At 44.4% G+C, this 13,218-nt stretch overlaps 1 protein-coding gene and 1 long non-coding RNA gene across 2 annotated transcripts in view; one reads left to right on the top strand and one right to left on the bottom strand.

The window, feature by feature from the left end:
- The window catches only part of LOC122374039 (actin-related protein 2/3 complex subunit 1A-like), a 39,534-nt gene extending 39,289 nt beyond the window's left edge, over nt 1-245 (bottom strand). Inside the window, exon 1 of the mRNA XM_043352549.1 lies at nt 208-245. The gene's annotated coding sequence lies outside the window, so the exon portion shown is untranslated. The remainder of the gene's footprint in view (nt 1-207) is intronic.
- On the top strand, nt 57-9,335 carry LOC122374042. The gene is made up of 3 exons (XR_006255144.1): nt 57-1,703; nt 3,738-4,119; nt 8,927-9,335. It is a non-coding gene; the product is annotated as an uncharacterized LOC122374042 (long non-coding RNA).
- The last annotated feature ends 3,883 nt before the right edge of the window (nt 9,336-13,218 follow it).

A 13,218-nucleotide genomic window follows, 5' to 3' on the forward strand; every position in this document is an offset into this window, starting at 1 on the left:
ACGCAGCACAGATCTATGCTGCAGGGACCCGAACAGCCCTCAGAATGAGAATTGATGAGAACCGCAGTGAGTTTCCTCAAGTGGGACACGCCCTTTCCTGTCATCAACGTTGTTATCTACAATTCAGCGCAAAGCTCATAAGCAAGCTTCTAGATAATTGTAGGTTTTGGCGGCTTCTAGATAATAAATTTTTTCTGTTTATTTTACATTTATTTGTAAAACAATTCGAAAAAAGATCGAGAAAATGCTACAAGTTTTGTCATCAAAGCGCAGGTTTTGGCCAAGTTTTGACTACGTGTATTTACTGCCAAATCCCTTCAAAGTAAAACAAATTTACTTCTGGCAATTCAGCGAGTAGTAAAGTAATCTTGAATTCAGCAGCAACGAATATCAGCCTCACAGCAGCATATTTCGGGGTGTTTCAATTTCAGTGGCGGCGCCACGAATTTTCGCCAGTGGGGGCAAGCTTGAGGTGACCAGACTGTTGTCTGATACCTCGATCTGCAAAATCCATGAGCACCTTTCTTGCCCCTAGATTCTGCCATTCAAAATTATTTTGGTTTCAGGTGTCATGCATACACTGTAAAAAATGTTAGCACAGTTTGAGTTTTCTGACTCACTTTAACGATGTGTTCAAACAACTAACTTGCTAATGAATCCGTATTTATCGAGTAATTTAAACCTTATTGCAAAGCAAAACACGGTTAGTCCAAATCAGGATGAACTAGCTCGGAATCCCCGTGTACAATGACACTGTTCGAGTAATCGCCATGTATTCATACCCGCAATTGGCGGACACCAAGGCCCTATATACCAGGTAGGGTCGTCCGGCGATTCTACCTGATCGTGACGTCAGCTCGTGACGTCATCTGGGGGCAAGTCTTGAAGTCCCGTTTAAGTCCTATGCAAATGGGCGATTTTTGAAGCGCTGTAGAACAAACTCTGCTAAAGCTAGCACAAAGCTAAGTGCATCATCGGAAAGCCGAGACATTTTTCTTCGAATTATCTAAGAATCGTTTTTCACTAAACCCATTAGTTTTTCCGAAAATGCGTAAAAAAGCCCCCATGCCTCGGCAGCCTCCCTTCCGCCGGCCGCCGCGCCGCCGCGGTAGTGTAGTGGTTAGGATGCTTGCGCCGTAATCCAAAGATCGTGCGTTCGAATCTAGGCGCGGGTCGTACTTAAATAGAAATTGCAAGCAAAATATGCGTTTTTTCTTGGTAAATCACTTATATTACAGCTAACCGTTCATAAAACTATCGATAACAATTGACTGAAACCCAATTTGTAGAATACATTATAATAAAACAAATTCAAATATGGCGGCCGTTGCGCCAGGCTCCGCCCCCGACTCCGCCCCTTCGTGTGACGTCATCTGTGCACCTGGACACACAGGGAGATAGGGGACGACATGGGCCTGGCGGACACTGTGTTCCGAAACACGAATACGATTTTGTGGAAGCATTTTTGCGCACGGTTCTACCGTGTTGAATGACACGTTGCCGTGTTTTACCCCTCTGCGTCGAGTTTAAAAACCCGAATGGGATTATTTGGGCCGCGATCTTGAGGGACATTAACACCAATTAACACTGTGGGTACTATACTCGGTTCAGTTTCGCGCCAAATGCAGCGCCGCGTGGGCCTCAGTCGCCATCTTTGTGCGATCCAGGGAGGTCGTGTCTGTGCTGCGTGTGACGTCTTGTTGGTAAGTACAAGTGATGCTTGCTCCAAATTTTTCTTAGCAATAACATCAGTGATATTAAATGCCTTTTAGGCGTGGTTACATAAATATTATCCGTGTAGTGACTAGTGTGGCGTTATCAGTAGGCGGAACTATGGTCATGAGTACCCAAATATAGGAACGTCCCCATTTTTGGGAACGGAGTTCCCAAATATGGGAACGGGCGTTCCCATTTATGAGAACGGAAGGCAATTTTTCGGCCGTTCGCCCACTAAAACTCAAAAGTGCATCACGTCTCAAAAAAGTGCACGCTGATTTAAGTATCTACTAAATCTCCATAAAGTTATCTTTAATCTGACCGTGGAACAAGGAAATTGACCGTGGAATGATATTTTTAATGATTTTTTTAAAAATGACAGAATGGTGGAAATATGGGTTATACGACATTTAACATGCAATTTTAAGGAAAATGAAGCATTTTTTACATTTTGAGGTCAAGTTCAATAATTTTCGCCTGGTTATGAAGTTTCATTCTAGCGACACCAGATGCTGACATATGCAAGCGAACACGCGGACAGTCCCGAGGTAATATTGTTGACTTTTGGTGTCGGGGCGATCGACCGCGTGGAACGTCAGTGATTTTACCGAACTACTGTTGTAAACTCAGTTTCAGTGGTTTAAAATCATTCAGCTGTATTTTATCAGCCCTGAAAGACATATTTTATTTGGATGCTAGCTGTTTAGCGTTGTTTTATAAGCAGCGTCATGAGCGTGGTTTTTGTCTTCGGCGTTTCTAAGCATGATCGTTTGGGGGGATTTTCTCTGATATAGGTCGCTCTGTGTGGCTTATTTATAATTTTCATGATGATTTCGATCATACCTCGTGCCCATCCTACCAGGCCTTTTGCCACTTAAACTCATTAAGAAAGGAAAAAAACTAGATTTTCATTGGGACTAGGTGTTTTGAGGGTGTAACATATTCAGCGTTCCCATTTTTGGATACTTCTTGTGCTCGTCAACTCTCGGTGATTAGCAGACAGGTGCTTGACATGTCTCCACCCTCGGCGCGGACGGTGGATATAGGTATGGAAGACCTTGTTGAACATCGCTGAGCGTTGTGGATTACGTAATCCTGCAGAGGGGGGCGTGCCCGCTGCGAGATCGACGGGAATAAAAGCGCAGAAGACCGGGCGAAACATGCAACGGTCTTGCCGGAAAGGTCATCTGATGATTGTTGCGTTAACAATAATTTGCGGCGTTGGACGTGATGCTTGTTAATGAAAAGAGCCCCTGAAAGGCGTCGGTGAAATCGTTCCCAATTTTGGGTACGCCGTTCCCATAATAAGGAACGCTTGCAGCGCCAGTGTACGAGAGCGTTCCCAAATTTGGGCTCGCGGCCCGGGTGATGGACTGCTTTAGAAATAGGGTAACGATTTGAAACTACGATGGGCCTTACAATATCAAACTCTTTCCCAACAATATTGAGACAACTATCAGGCGGTTCACGATCGTTTTATATTTTTTGGACGTCATTTAACAGTTCTTTTTCTTGTTTAAAATAATGCCTACATGGCGTTCCCATATTTGGGTTTATCGTTCCCAAACATGGGAACGAAAATGCGTTCCCGAAAATGGGTACGCTTGACCATAGTTCCGCCTACTGTTATGGATGGAAAGGAGGAGCCCTCGGCCCTGATTCTCATTCTGCCACTCCACCACTGATGGCTATGTGTGCGTTTGTAAACATGCTACTTACATGAATAATTTTGACTGCACCTTTTCAACTTTTGCCATGTATCTACCAGCTAGTTATAATTAGTCTGCCTGGTTTCTCTCTTGCCCTCTCTCTCTCTCTCTCTCTCTCTCTCTCTCTCTCTCTCTCTCTCTCTCTCTCTCTCTCTCTCTCTCTCTCTCTCTCTCTCTCTCTCTCTCTCTCTCTCTCTCTCTCTCTCTCTCTCTCTTTTCCATGGTATCTCCCTCTGCTTTTCTATTTGTCTGTGGATAAGAAGTAGGTAGACATCTGTTTGGCTGCGAACTGACACAATTTATTTATTTCAGAATACGGCTCAAGATGAGCCGAACATAGGCGCGGGAGCCGGGGGGGCAGTGGGGGCAGCTTGCCCCCCCAACTCTAGGGCCGTGGGGGCGGTGCCCCCACAACTTTGAGACGAAATACTGCACTTTTTTTGCAAGTGTTTTTCTTTTTTTGTTGAAAAAGCCAAGGGATGAAAAATAAGTGGCCGAAAACCGGTGAGAAAACTAGATTTGGGGGTACCCTAGGTTCATCTCCATTATGGTGTGCCCCCCAGTCTGAAAGTAGTTCCCGCGCCTATGGAGCCGAATGAAGGTGAATCTCCAAGTCCCACAGTCAGAGCTCAAGACCGTGAGGCAGGACTTCATTCCTTGATGAATGCGGCTCAACTGCTAACAGGATAAGAAGGTATTATCCTATTTCTGCCGATTTATTATTTCACATATCACAAATCACAATTAGTGTCTGCATGGGACTCTGTTGTATTTTAGTAGACTAGGGTTTTGCCTTCTATAATATGAAGCCGATATTGAAAATTAAAATCACATGTTTAACATATTTATTATCGTCAAAAGCATAACCGATTACCCAAATCCGACGAGAGCCCGGGCGCCCCGGCGCCCCGCTCTACCCCTGCGCTCTCCCTCTCTCGCCTCTCTCGTCCCGCTCCCGTGGTCAGCTGTCCCGCTGTCCAAGCGCCAGGCCGTTGCCATAGCGACGGCTGACGGCCTCCTCCGGCGGACGGATCCGGACGCCTAAACTCAGCCTGAGCCGTCTGTATTTTGATGGTTCTTATAGGTATCTTGTTAGTTGTTTTGATGTGCATTGGCTATTGGGTTGATCAGGGTTGATGTTGGACGTAACCGATAATAGGTATAAACTATAGAGTCGATGGTGAACTTACCTAATCGCCAAGTATGTGTTAGTTTATAAACGTTGGCCTTTCGTGTAGAGTATAATGGCAGGGAATGGCCATTTAGAGGTCAAGGGACGGTCACTTCAGTAAAGGGTGCGAGCTTAACCCGCGACGCCCGCGACCCGCTGGGGAGTGGGAGGCACCCCTGTTGTTTTACGCTGATAACTCAAAAACGGCCGCGATTTTTAACTCGCCGATTCTAGTACTCCTCCGGACATCAATTTCACTCAACTCCTGAAAAATGCGTCCTAGGTCACCTCGGGTCATGAGTTATGGGGGTCAAACTGAGGTCATGTTCGGACATTTTCCGTCTAAAAAATAAAAAAGTCGTTCACGGGAATAAATCACAAAATAGATTTTCAATCAAAAGACTCAAAAATCGCACATTAGGTACAAAATGCATGGCAAAGGAAACTGCTACCACAAAATTTCCGAAAAAGAAATATCAATATTTTGATATTTCTACACTCAAAACTCCTCCAGTTTTTTTTTTTTTAATTTAGGGAAGTTAAAAACGGAGCATATGTCGGAGAGATCCTTACCTATTCCTTATTGGCTATTGCCTTTACAGGGTGTCTCAAAAAAGTGTCACGGTTTTAAACATCTCCCGTTTCGTAACCATACACATCCTAAAAATTAACAAAATATGTGTCTGTAAAACTGCCAGTGATATAGTTATTTGAAAGACTAAAAAATAAAAAGCGACTGTTCTTGTGACGTCCGATTTTTTTTTCAGCACTTGTTAGGTACTGAAAGTAGCCTAGAGTAATATCTACGAAACTTGCCCCTCTCTTCCTGACTAAATAGGTATCAACGTAACGTTGATTTCCGAAAACGAAAACGTTGACAACGTTTTGTCGTCTCTTTTAAATGATAAGTCACTTTAATAAAATGTTTGTCATTATAAACTGCTACAATTTAACCTTGCTTGCCGTCCTGTGATGTCATAGGTCAAAGAAAAATGACATCGGGGAGACGCGTCGAATAACCTATATAAGCTGACCCGAAAAGGTCAACTTAAAAATTTGACCTCAGGTCAAGGTCACGGAAAAGGTCATGTTGCAAGTCATTCGATTCGTATTGTTAACCCGCGCCGGGCCGGTGCTCTGAGATTCCGCGCCGGGCCGGGGGGTGTCTGAACACCCCCCCCCCTTCTAACTCGGCTCCTGGGCCACGTAGCGACACGCGGTAAGCGGCAATCGAAAGAACGTCCAAAATAAGGACGAAAACACTTCGATCATTTTTTGGGTCAGGTCAAAGGTCAGGTCACCAGAGGTCGCCAAAGGTCAAATGTCCACTATTTCAACATTTTGGAAACTGCCAACGGCTATCTCGGGAACCGATAGAGCTACAGCGCCGCGGAAAAGCGCATTCGATAGCCCTTTTACAGACCTTTCTGAGTAATGTTCTCAGATTTGACCTCAGGTCAACGGTTTAGCCTCCAGGGGGCAAAAACTCCAAAAATAGTCGTTTTTACGAAAAACGTTTTTTCGGCAATAACTTTTGACTCAAAAGAGTCATGACATTACTTTTGCCACCATCGTGTTCCTCTCGTCGAGACGCGTCGAATGAACTATAATTTGACCTTAAAAGGTCAACTTGAAAATTTGACCTCAGGTCAAGGTCATGACCTGACCGGAAAAGGTCATGTTGCATATCAGTCGATCCGCAACGTCGAGCCGAACACATCTAAGGCGTTTTCAGCGCTCTAGCACGTCTCTATCAGAAGTTATTAGCGAAAAACTGTTAGATTCTGTTCGTGACCTGAGATGACCTCGGGGACATAACGAGGGGTCACAGTTGCCATTTTCCGGTTCAGTGAGTCCATTTTACCTACATCTCGATGTTTGAGAGTGTCTAGAATAACGTTCGTGCAAAACAGACGCTTTTCAATTTTCTCCCATTGACTTAAAATGGAGAGGTCGCAAAATTGACCTGACCTTAGGTCACCGATATCAAAATTCCGAGATATACATTTTATAGATAATGTTGCTCTAATCAATCGCTGAAAGTTTCAAGGCAATCGATCAATCGGTATAGCTATGACGAGCATTCTTATTTTTTCTGAGGTGAGGTCACTTGGCGTGACCTGGTGACCTGACCTAAGGTGACCTGGGTCTGAAATTTTCACAACATGTGCGGAAAAGATGCACAAACAGGTGTGCCAAAAACGGCGGCGCTCCGCGCCGCCGTTTTTGAGATATCTGCGAAAAACCGCAGGGGGGGGGGGTGTTCAAACACCCCCCCCCGGCCCGGCGCGGGTTAAAGGGACCCTCCCACCTTCAAAAAGTTTATGAATTGGCATGAAAGTGATGTCACTCGGTTCAGAAAGAGCGAAAACGAATATCTACCAAATTTCACCGAAAAATATTCACCGGTTTTCAAGATAAGACTTTTACTTTTGTTTACTTTTTTGGGATCTCCGCTGTTTCTAGCGACTTTATTTTAGAAGTGCGGCGTTTGCGGCAGATGTTGCGCGCAAATAGCATATAGGGGAGACCGGGGAGGTATGGGCCCCCTGGAGGTATGGGCCATCGCAGTTTTGAAGAAGTGTTGCGTATCTTTACACATTTGACCGCGTAAACTGGTAGCAGCCATTCCGTTATACAACCCACGTGATTTTCAAAATCTTCCTCAGTCTTCTTTGGCAATGAGCGGTGATAGGTAAGCGTTTTTGCCCTCTTCGAGTAAAATACTGCACATACAGAAAATTCGTGATAAATTTGAACCAGGCTCGTTTTATGATGTCAGACCAATGCTAACATAAAGTTTAAAGCATGCAAATTAAGACTGGATAGACAATTTGAAGCTTTCTTGCAGGATTATGAGCTGAGATGCTACGCAAATTCTGGCGTCATAACCGGGAGTTTCGGGCCACCCACCCCCGTTGATCTTAAATCAATAAAAAGATGCTTTCAATGAGTGTCATCTTCAATAAGTTTTATTTTTGTCGCGCAAGGTTGAAAATTTAACTTCAAATTTCATTCGAACCGAAAAATATTATTTATTTCATTTCATGGTGCATGATTGAGTTTACCAAAATACATATGTGCCCAAGTGACCTCCATGAAATAAGCTGTTGGCCGCTTATGCGGTTCCTGGGCTCTAAGAGAGATCAAGGTAGATACCAGCTACGAGTATTGTTCTCATTGTCGAGAAAAGAATATGAAACATGGCACCGGCCCATACCTACCTCCCGAGCCATGGCCCATACCTCCCGGTGTATTTTGATAGATCAAAAAAGCGCATTATTTATTTAAAGTTATCTCAAGACAAAATAGCTGATCCCAGATGTCTAATATCAGGCACACTTTGCAGGCGAAAGGCAATTTCACGTGCACAGAGTGAAAAACCGGGTTTAGCCACTGCTCACTGGAAGAAAATTGCCTTTTCACAAAACCGGCCCATACCTCCCGGGTCTCCCCTACCACCGCGTGCTACAAAACGTTTTAGTCAACATTTAAAAATCGTTAGATATCTGCGCTGACGTCACACATTCAGAGGGGTATTCCTCAGCATTAGCCCCTCTGAATCAAAATGCTGCAATTTTGAAATTCAATATTTCCGATTTAAGGCATTTCTCGATGTTGTGAGTGCCGAAACCGGTAATTGTGAGCCAGGGACCCCATTTTGGCTATCTCAACTCAAATCTAATGTTAAGGTGGGAGGGTCCCTTTAAGCTGAACACATTCCTGGTGTTTTCAGAAACTATTTGAAACGTTTCGTGACCTGAAATGACCTCAGAGGCATTAAAGGGGGTCACAGGTGCAATTTTCCGGTTCATTGTGCCATGTTCATCTGTGTCCCGATGTTTGAGGGTATTTACGGCCAAAAGAAGCGGATTTAAATGTTCTTCCATTGACTAAAAGTCAATAGAGGGGTCACAAAATCGACCTGACCTTACGTCGCAGATATCAAAATTCCGAGAAATGCAAATTGTTCATACTGACAAGCTCATGCAATAGCATGAGTTTCAAACTTCTGGGATGTACGAATATACTTTAGAAATGACTGAATCACAAAGTTTAAAGAGGCATGATCACTTAACTTGGACTGTGACCTGACCTTATGTGACCCGGGATCGAAAATATTACTCACGATGTGAAATTGATGTATTATAAGCTAAACCAAGTTTCGCAGCGCTGCTCGCCGATTTTTTTACACTCGCAAAAAACTGGCAGCTGTGGCCAACGCTCCCCCCCCCCGACCCCCCACCGTGCGAAGCTTAGAGTATGTATCATTATGCCGTTCATTCATGCACTTCGTCATTTACTGACATGATTTTTTTTCTTATTTCAGACACGAACCAGAAGTTGGACGCTTTTTAGAATTTCCTCTCGTACCGCTATAGTGTCATGGGTGGAGGGGAGCGAGGCTGCCATCTCCGAAGACAACACGCCTCTGAGTGTGCGCCTCCTAGTTTGTGCGGCAATGTTCCCCGTGTTCAATGAGAAAATTCAATGCCCCAGCGGTCAGAACTCCCAGCTAGTATTGACGCAATAGCTCTCCCAAATGTCGACCGGAAAGTCGTTAAAAAAATCGTTGCGACGATCGGCTCGACAAGCTGAAGACCGCGCCAGTGAATGCATGTGAAACGGCACCTCTACTCTCCCATCGCCAGGCCCAAAGACGTGTTGTTCATAGGTGTCTTTCACAATACTAGTGTTGCTGATCGCGGAGGACCACTGTCCACTGCTCGTCCGCCGTGGTGTTAATCAATGAAATATTATGATATTATGATATTATGAGCACAAGGTCAATATTACCATTTTTATTGATTACAATCATGCTCAAAGAAACGTTGTACCATATAAAGCCGTGGTGTTACTTCTGATGAGGCTCAGAGCGCATGTGTATTGTTTACTGTGAACAATCTGTTGAAATATATAATGAGTAGATCTGTACTCTGAGACTTAATGAACTTGGCTAACGAGGATGTGTGTTAAAGCAAAACGAACTGTGTTACACGCCTCAATAATTATGTGGAATGAGTTGTATAAATGTATACTTCATGTCGATTTATTGCGGTTGAAGACGTTACCTCTGTTTAAACGCGGCTGGGCCTGTTACAGCCCCGTTTGCATCAAAGAAGGTACGCCTTTCATCGCAATAAGTCCACATGAATTATATATTCATATATTCATTCAACGTGATCATTGAATCGTGTAATGCAGCTCATTTGGCGTTAATATACATTCTAAAAGGAGGTACTGGACGGGAAGTATATGAACACGAACCGAGCTACGAAACACGTTACACGTTTATGGCGAGTTTACTAACATCTAATTTCCGGATATGTTAACACAAATAAGTTTATGTAGCCGATAATTATCCGAGCCCAGAAACACCAGTGGTGTTATTGGACACTTAACATCTTTAATGCGAGCTATTTTACACGTTATTCGATACGCTAGAAACATGTTGGCGAGTTATCGAACTCGGTAACACGTCTTTATCGAGTTACGGAATACCACTTTTTGGAAAGTCAAAACTCATACCGAGTTATGTAGCACGGATTTACCGTGTATGAGAAAACACGGTGGCGTGTTATGAGATACGGCTGTACCGAGTCGTTTTTGTCCATATAACACAAAACGTGCTATCATTTTTTACAGTGTACGTATTGAGCTTAACCACTAACCCTCGAGGGCCCGGAAGGGGGCGGGGGGCGTTTTTCGCCTCCCCTTAGGCGAATATTTGCGATACCTCATGAACGCTTAGGGATAGAAAGAGGAAACTTGCTGTTAGAAATGCTGATAAAAAAGGACCTAGCCTTCTTGATAACATCTCAGGGCCGATTTTTCAAAACTCCTGCACGGCAAACTTCGGTGTCACAGACGTGAACTTCCACCAGCTGCCAAAAATAGAGTTTTAGAGATAAGACAAATTACGAGCACGGTTGTGTAGCATTTGACCTAGGAAAAAATACTTAAGTAACTTTGGTGACCTGAGGTCAGAGGTCAGGTCAACGACCTTAAGCTGGGGCTTAAATTTTTTTCGCAAATAACTTCAACAAAAATGGTCCTAGAGCTACGGCAGCGGTACTTTCGCATTCGTCTCGTCGAGACATGTCGAATGACATGTATATTGTTTGGAAAAGGTCAAGTTTTATGTTGACCTCATGTGACCTCGAATGACCTTTGACACATAAAAGGTCGTTTGTGATGATTTAGTAGCCGCTGATCACGATTATGGCATTCATTTTGCTCTAAGCATTAATTTAGAGCCTCAGGATAGGATGGCAAAACATGTCTAATTATGAGGTATTCCTGACTTGAATAAGTGAAATAGCCTAGTCTAGCAAGGATCTCTTGTGACTTTGACCTTGTAGCAGCATTGTATGGTAAGCTAAAGCACAAATAGGGGCCCGCTAAGCTTCAAAACATTTCAAAACATCTCGGAATTTAGTATACAAGATATAAGAAAAAGTGCAAAGTTTGTGGTCAATTTTGATCATGACCATGACCTTGAATTTGAATGTTATGCACATCATCGGAATCCTCAGACTCTCGTCTTTCATTTAAAATCCATTTTAGCCGGTCTTATGCACCATGCCGTCCCCTGGAACACGCACTTTGAGACCACTACAAAAGTGCCGGTTTTTGCCTTTGACCTTGACTTTTAACCTTGAAAACTGACCTGAGGTCAAAAATTTTAGCTGCTTTAGAATCTTCGCGTAGATACCTTTCGTTTGGTACCATTTTTGTTTCCGTAGCTGCCTTATTTACGGAGTTAGACAAGGGGGGGGGTACCCCCGGGCTGCGATGGTTGGGATTACCCCCGGGCCCGGGCGGGCTAAGGTCGCGAGCAAATAAAACTATAAAATTAGATTGCGAGACACAAACCTGTGAAAACGTTATGTTGTTCGTTGAGATGTAAAATGGTGTATTTCTCAAAACAATAATCAGTACCTAGTTCTCTTTTTCCCGTAGTGCGTACCTATATGTGCGATTCTCTCGCACACGATTGATATGCCAGAATAAGCTCAATTAGGGCGATCCAATACATTTCCAGATAACTCGGACACACATATCTATCACATTTTGCCATACCTATGTGAGCTCAGTCTCAGTCTAAGGGTTCCTAAAAGAGGGTGATCTCTTCTCTGGCCGATTTTGACAACCTGCCTCTCAACCTCCTCGAGGTCAAGCTCGAGGGCAGCATCCTGGTGAATGAAAATGAGTAGGAGAATGAGTGGGAGTAGGAGATATGCGACAGACGGTCCGAGAACGAACGTTCTGCTGATATACTTGATACGGGGACCGTCAAAAACAGGCGTGCTATTAGGTATAACCGCCTATCATGAATGTTGCACCGGTCTTCTGTTTCCATTTCAACATCAGCCAAATTTTGTGGGGGCAAAAACATAGTCTTGCCCCCACGGCCTCCTGCCAGTGGGGGCAGTGTGCCCCCACTGCCCCCACGGTGGCGCCGCCCTTGTTCAATTTAGCTCAAAATTGGCATACAGAGCCTCCTCGATGCGCTGATTCCGAAAATGTCCATTTTTGGGGGGCGGGGGTATTTTGCACCGTTAACAAGTTTACGGCCAGGGGTGAAAAATTGTATCGTTTTCTCGTTGTCGACGACAACCGAGAAGACGATCTTATGGCGACCACGCGCAGCGCCTGAACTGATTAACTCCTTCCGCTTAGTGCGGTTAGAAGCGCACAATCCATCCGCCTCTGCCCAAGCAACCCAATCAACTCTGCCCACGGCAAACCATTCTCTGTCCCTCCCCATGGGGAGCATTCATTCTGGCCAGGGTTCATAATGTCCAGGGCACGCTATGCCCAGTGTCAAAATGGCCAGTGCCTTGAATGGGCCAGAGTTCATAATGTCCAGGGATTGCATGGTCCAAATGTGGCCAACTGGCTGCAGATAGGGTATATTCAAAGAGGCCAGGGTTCATAATGTCCAGGGCACGATGTGTCCAGTGTTCAAAATGGCCAGGGTTCATAATGTCCAGGGCACGATGTGTCCAGTATTGGAAATGGCCAGGGTTCATAATGTCCAGGGCACGATGTGTCCAGTGTTCAAAATGGCCAGTGCCTTGAATGGGCCAGAGTTCATAATGTCCAGGGATTACATAGTCACTGAAAGTGACGTCATTATGTAAAAAACACGGAATCAGCTCAATGCAAAGCAGTGCAGTGCCGAAGGCAATGCCTTAGGAGAGATTACAGGCAATAGTAAATCAAATATTTTTAGGTTAAGTGGTTATGTATCTGGCTTCAGGCCGAAGGCCTGAAGCCTGATGCATAACCACTTAACCTAAAAATATTTGATTTACTATTGCTTGCAATCTATTCATGCGAGACACTATTTCCTTATCCCTGGTAGGCAAACATCATTACCTTAGGTTAGCTTAGGTTAGGTTAGGTTAGGTTAGGTTAGGTTAGGTTAGGTTAGGTTAGGTTTGGTTGGGTTGGGTTGACTATGTAATCCCTGGACACTATGAACTCTGGCCCATTCAAGGCACTGGCCATTTTGAACACTGGACACATCGTGCCCTGGACATTATGAACCCTGGCCATTTCGAACACTGGACACATCGTGCCCTGGACATTATGAACCCTGGCCATTTTGAACAC

This window comes from Amphibalanus amphitrite, unplaced genomic scaffold (genome assembly GCF_019059575.1).
Source record: "Amphibalanus amphitrite isolate SeventyFive unplaced genomic scaffold, NRLGWU_Aamphi_draft 001592F_arrow, whole genome shotgun sequence".
Taxonomy (NCBI): Eukaryota; Metazoa; Arthropoda; class Thecostraca; order Balanomorpha; family Balanidae; genus Amphibalanus; species Amphibalanus amphitrite.